Source organism: Diabrotica undecimpunctata, chromosome 10 (assembly GCF_040954645.1).
Source record: "Diabrotica undecimpunctata isolate CICGRU chromosome 10, icDiaUnde3, whole genome shotgun sequence".
NCBI lineage: Eukaryota > Metazoa > Arthropoda > Insecta > Coleoptera > Chrysomelidae > Diabrotica > Diabrotica undecimpunctata.
This window is the reverse complement of record NC_092812.1, coordinates 10,564,602-10,571,567: the sequence shown is the minus strand read 5'-3', so window position 1 is coordinate 10,571,567 and position 6,966 is coordinate 10,564,602. Positions and strand designations below refer to the sequence as shown.

Sequence of the window (6,966 nt, the reverse complement as noted above, 5' to 3'; positions counted from 1 at the left end):
AACTAAAGACCAAAAGACACATTAAAAATATGCAAAAACAGGTCTATTTTTATTTCGAGGAGGACACTTGTTTTTCCTAATTGCACCATCGCCAACCATTCGCCAACCATCATTGACGTGAACAACCCCTAAAATTTAAATAGAGAATATACCAAATCACCTCTTTTGGGAAAGCGTTATGTAATTTAAAGTGTGTCACCTCATTTTACAGCTATTTTTATTACCAATTCAAAGCAGTAAATAATATTATCCTGAAATCATATTAAGTGAAAATAAGACTGAAAAGTGCGATTCTGTTAAGTCTTTAACTTTTTAGGTAATTTCACTTTTAAAATATAATTTCTGGATAATATTATTTCTTGTTTTGAATTGCCAATAAAAATAACTCACATGAGGTGTCCCACTTTAAATTATGTAACGATTATTTTTCCCACAAGAGGGCGTTAAAATCGGAATTTTGTTCAACAATATTGGTTCCTTCTGAACTCAACATAAAATTACCTTTTTAAATATGTGCTACACTTGGTACATTTACTATTTAAATTTTAGGGGTTCTTCGCACACAACTGCTCGAGGGTTGTAGTATCGATGCTGCAATTAGGAAAAATAAGTATCTCCGTTGAAATAAAAATCGATCTTTTCTCGCATTTTTTATTTTTTAAAAGTGTCTTAAGATATTAGGTCTGTTTCGTTTTCGATCGCACACCCTGTATAATCTAGTTACATGCCTGCATAGTTTAAAAACAATCCCAGAACCTAATAATAATAACATAGTTTCAATAGTTTTACTTTACCACACTACCGTGGTAAGTATGGAATAGTGATAAAGTATGATAATGCCTAAGAATACATACTAAATTAACATTTAATAATTGATTCTAAGTAAATTAGTAAATTTTTATTTTGAAAACATACAACTGCTGTTAAATGATAAACAAATTAGTATAACACAATAGTAAGGCCTAGAGTATGGTAATAATTAGAAATTTTAAATACTACACAATAAGTTTTTTCACATGCTTCTAAATTTATTTATTATGTTCATTCAATGAATGTACAATGGGAAATGATACCCACTGATTATCATCTAACTGAAGGACAATACATTTTACAATTACGTTTTCATTTAGTGGCCAAATAGTTAAATTTTCAGATAAATCAGAAACTAGGTATATATTTAAAAGCTCTGAAGAAAAAGGGTAATTATACCAGGCAGACTTTGATTTAAATACTCTTGTTATAATCTTTACCAATTTCTGGTTATCACAAACTATGTTTTGAATCTGCATTATATCTGAATTATACATAATGTAACAATCTGCATTGGAATGAGAAATTATTGACAATGTTATCTCACTGAAAATTACCTGTTTATATTGTACAGAAAAAAGGTGTTTAGAAAGTAAAGGGCCACTACAATGTTTCATTTTAAGTTGTGTTTTTTTTATTTCATTCGGCTCTAAAATGACACTATTAGCTTCTATCAATCTATTACATATTTGTGCTAAAGGATTAGTTGTTGATTTGACCAACCGTTTAATTTGATTTAAGGCATTTTCAAATGGGAATGCTGAAAACTGGTCAAGAGGACCATAATGAAGAACATCATCACTTAAATGGCACAAATAATGAATATTATAAACTAAATATATCTGACCATAAATTTTTGAACAATGTGTAACAAAGGTTTTTAAAAGAGTATCTGCATAATTTACTCCAATATCTGACAAGCGTTGTTTTGATATTAATATACTTATCGCACAGTGCAGTAACAAAAAATGTTCGTAAATAGCAACAGGTATGGTACCTTTTAAAACCACTGGCCCTAAATATAAAAGAAACGTTCTAAATTCAGTAGCTTTCCATCGTGCCAGTTCTGAAAGTGACCGGGATTTCCTATTAAATTAGATAGGAATGGACTTACAAAAATGTTCTAAAGTCTCAGATATTTTTTGAACTTTAGAACTACACAACCTAACCTTTAGTGGCCCACTTGTCCAAGTATGCAACAGCTTTCCGACTACACCTAAGCACACTGTATGCATATAGTCAATAGGAAACTTGGATACCAATCCAATTGAAAGTTTCACCAAAGGTGAAATACCTGTATGATGATCATCATCTGTCTGTCGCAAAAAACTATCATCAGTACGTTTTTGACTTGTAACAGACTTGAGAACTATTCGACCGTCAATATAGTCTCCTACTTCGATGCATTTTTCACAAGAAGAATATCCATTATGGGACTTAATACATTTTAGAAATGAACGTGCTGGTGCATCGCAAATAAATGCAAACACTTTAATTTCATACAATTTGCCTTTAAAGCAAAATGTATTATCAATTAAATGTTTTAATTCAGATATAAAATCATCAAGAAAAAGATTCAAAGGCTGCGGTTTAGAAGATCCATAAAATATTCCAATAGAAAAAGGTTTACTATTAAAATTTTTTATTTGGCCTAAAATTGGCCATAGCTGACTATTGCAACTTTTATATAGAGGTAATCCATCGATATTAAAAGCTATTTCAATTACAGATTTAGTAAATTTTGGATTGCGTAACAAAAAATTTTCTAATGCTGTAGAAATTCCTAGGTGACAATAGTTTCCTTTATTCAAAGGGCGCATTAAAGTTTTGGTTGGAGTTTTGAGTAAGGTTCGACAATCTAGAGGTAGTTCAGGATGATACTTTGACAAAACATGCAGTAAGTATGTAACACTATTATGTGGTAGACTGCCTGACCTTATTACCCAATTTCTTAATTCCTGGCATATTCCTAATTTATTAGAATATTGGGAATTTTCTGGTACAAATTCAAATACAGTCGTGTCATGTTTACATGGAACTAGAGTATTTAATTGAAGAGTTTCATTTAGCAAACAATCATTTGAATTTAAAATATTAGGAGTGCCTAAAGAATTATGACTGGTTTCACAGCCAACACTTACATCTGTATTTAAATTATCAGTATCATTTTTTACATTAGCATTTTCATAGTTTACCTTAGTTAGCAGTTTTTCACTATTTAAGTCCTTACAAATTATTTCCCTACGTTTCTTTAGCCTCCTATAAAATTGTCTTTTGCCTACAACAGCTTTATATGGCATCATCAGTTCTATTCAATTTGATCTGTTCCAACTTGTAGTGCTTAGGAGCCCGTTTTAACCAAGTTTTCATACAGTCTTCTATACTTCTGGTAGTTGAACCTGGTATGGCTAGTTTTACAGAATCTGTAAAAATTATTACATGAAATATATGTAATCACATACATTTATTTAGTCACCCTTACCAACGATCACTTTTTTAAGTATATTGTTGTTAAAGGCCTTTTTATTATTCCTTGATCCCAAAAAGCTCATATTTTTAGCTACTTTATAAGCCAAACAACATCTTAATGCTGAATTGGTAGCAGATACTACACTATTTTTATCTAATGTGCCCAGATACTTGCTCTAAAAATAAAATAGTTTAATAGATATAACAGTTGACATTGTAAAAGTTTTACCAAGGATATACAATTGGCTTCATTTTCAGATAGAAAATTTTCCAAAATTTGTAAGTCTTCAAAAGTGTAAATTGGTAAAATTACAGGAACATTGGGCTTTAAAACGGAAGACTGTTCAATCAGTGGTCTATTTTTAAAAAGAGACAAGATTTTCTTATTTTGTTCAATTATCAGCGCTAAATGTGACACCAGCTTAGTCTGAAAACCTGTAAAAAGATAGATATATTGAGCAATCAATAAATGGCCATCTTCAACAATTAACCCTGAACTACCGAAGTGGACTAAAGTTCCATAAACACTTCAGCAAATACAAGGTTATATACTGCAAATAGTACCTAATTAACATCTACTTACTACTTTGAGACTCTGCATTGCTTTCAAGGTTTCTTTCAACATTTACTGAAGTGACTGGGGTATCACAAGACGTTCCTGTATTACACAATGTACCATAACTAATACACGAACTTGTGGAGCTTCTTGGGGTGTGTGAAGAGGTATCCTGAACAGCTGAAAACATAAAGCCTTTATAACTTATAACCATAAACAATATGTAACTATTTACCTTTACAAATTTTCGGTGGTCGTGGTAATGAATCCTCTTCAGATTCAGTGTCACTATAAATGAACCGGCGTGGTTTGATTCTCTGTCTTTTCTTCTCTGAATTTACCTCATCGACTTCTGACTGTAGATCTGATGTAACTTCAGCTACTTTTGCCTTGACCTGAGCTTCTTCAAAGCTATCTTCAGAATATTTTATAAAAATTAGCAGATCCCAACAGATAAATTAATTTGAAACAAGGTTTTTATTTTTTTTTTTTTCAAAATAATTATACTTGTATACATACCATAGTATCTAAAAATACGTTTCACCGTAAATAACTGCCAATCTTCTGTGCAACTATCCCCTTTCTTTAGGAGGCCAATATACTTCCTTTTTTCTTGGAGTGAGCCAGTTCTGGTGCACCACAGCAACAGAACCTCCCTCTTTCTCATCAAACTCTTTAATACGAAAGACATATAACTATGTACATATATAAGCCTAAAATAAAACGAGGGAAAATTTCGTTTCACGTTTTGAGAAAAGCTGATTTTAGAGGTTATAATCAGAGACAAGTCATCTGTTGTCTCTGTTATAATCATTCTTCTTCGTTAGGACTAGGAGGGAAGGCTTGGAAGTACGTCATCACCGCGCGCGATTTGAAAATTAGACTCAACAAAGGCTCAACATAAATTATATTAGGTCCTGTCATATTTTTAAATAAAAAAAAATAGCTTCTAAGTAGTAGTAGGATTGAAATAGGTAGGCTAAATGTTTTTAAAAGCGAGATCAAAAACTTTTTGTTAATATTGGTATTATTTACGTTACTTTTACGTGAAATACACCTAATTTTTCGACGTCCATAAAACACAGTGAGGAAAATTCAAGCAATACGTATCTAACCAACACGGTTCTAAAGTTTTGTTTTCCAAAATTTTCCTCAAAATTTAACTGAAGGAAGTTATTTCGCTTTCGTGATTTTTACGTGAAATAAACGTAGCTTTGCAATGTAACCGACATTCACAACTATTATAAAAAAACATGTACTATATTTTGCATTAAGATTTTATATTTATTCTAATGTCAAACATGTATAAAAGAAGCAGTAATATATAGGTGAATGATTTGGCACTGAAATACGTTTTTTTTTCGTCTTAAATCACCGAGTTACGTATTCGTTGAAATTCGCCGTAGATTTAACGTAATCATCACGTAACTGGACTCAAGTCTGTTTGCTGGGAGACGGTTCCATGGTGGGATGCTGACTGTCAAGATGCACTGAAACTTAGTAAACAGGCCTTCAACATATTAAAAAAACACCATACAGAAGAGAACTTAGTTAATTTAAAAAAAAAAACATAGAGCTAAGGCGAGATATGTAATCAAAAAGAATAAGCGCGAGTCATGGAAACAATATGTATCCTCAATTACCGATGATACCCCCGCATCTGAAGTGTGGAACAAGATCCGCAGAATTAAAGGTATTCCATATACTTACAAGATAAACTCTCTTAATATGAACAAAGATCAAATAACTGATGAAGCACAAATAAATGCCTTGGCAGTTTCGTTTCAAACATACAGCAATGACTCTATGTATGACCCTATATTTATTGAACATAAAAGAAACTCAGAACAAGAAATAATCATTACCAATAACAATTACTTACTGAACTCATCACCAAGTATAAATGAACTAAATGAAGCACTTCAGGACGTTAAAAATTCTAGCCCAGGACCTGACGAAATATCTTATTCATTCGTTATAAATCTTCCAGCAAATGCTAAACAATACCTTCTGGATATCTATAATTTGTTATTCTATACGAAACAATTCCCAAAATCTTGGAAAGCAGCAATTGTAATTCCTATTTTAAAACCTAATAAAATAAAGACGGATCCAAATTCGTATCGACCTATATCTTTAACATCCACCTTGTGCAAACTAAGGAAAAATACTTAACAAACGTCTGCAATACTTCCTGGAATCCAATAATTTAATATGCAAACAACAAAGCGGATTTAGGAAAACAGATGTACAACGGATAACTTGAATAAACTAGATTCGGTCATACACGAGGCATTTGCAAGTAATCGTCAAGTACTGGCCGTCTTCTTTGATATAGTAATAGCCTACCATACTGTATGGAAGTATGATGTCCTAAAAAGATTAAAACAATGGGGTGTGGAAATCTTCTAGATTTTGTCAGAAATTTTGTTTATGATAGAAATTTTAGAGTTAAACTTACTAATCATTTTTCAAGTTCGTATACCCAAGATAACGGAACTCTCCAAGGATCAACACTTAGTGTAACACTTTTCTTGATTGCCATGAACGAAGTTGTTGATAACATTAATACTCCTGTCCAAATTGGTTTATATGCAGATGACCTTGTTCTTTATGTAAACAATAAAAATAGCCGAATAGCTGCAACTATTCTGCAAGTGTCCATCAAATCTTTATAAAAGTGGTCAGAGAGAACAGGTCTTCGTTTTTCTACAAACAAAACAAAAGCAATATGTTTTTCAAGAAACAAACAAACAAGTTGGCCAAAATTAACACTATATAATCAAAATTTGCAGTATGTAGAAGAACATCGGTTTTTGTGAATGATATTAGATACAAAACTCACTTGGAAAACCCACATGCAACAACTTAAAAAATCTTGCATGCAAAATATGAACATTCTCAAAGTATTAGCCAATCATAATTGGGGAGCTTATACCACACAATTACTAAACATATATAAAACACAGATTCGTAGTAAGCTAGATTATGGATCAATAGTCTACAGTTAAGCTAAAGATAGTTTATTAAAGCAATTGGACATCATACAAAATACCGCATTAAGGCTTGCACTTGGAGCCTACAGGACCAGTCCAGTAGAAAATCGATGAACCACCTCTTTCAATTAGAAG

General features: G+C 31.8%; 1 long non-coding RNA gene across 1 annotated transcript; it reads right to left on the bottom strand.

The window, feature by feature from the left end:
• Positions 1-3,679: 3,679 nt before the first annotated feature.
• Positions 3,680-4,250, bottom strand: LOC140452545 (uncharacterized). Its single transcript, XR_011952205.1, has 3 exons — positions 4,071-4,250; positions 3,863-4,015; positions 3,680-3,714 (listed from the first exon to the last, which is right to left on the bottom strand). It is a non-coding gene; the product is annotated as an uncharacterized lncRNA (long non-coding RNA).
• Between the last annotated feature and the right edge of the window lie 2,716 nt (positions 4,251-6,966).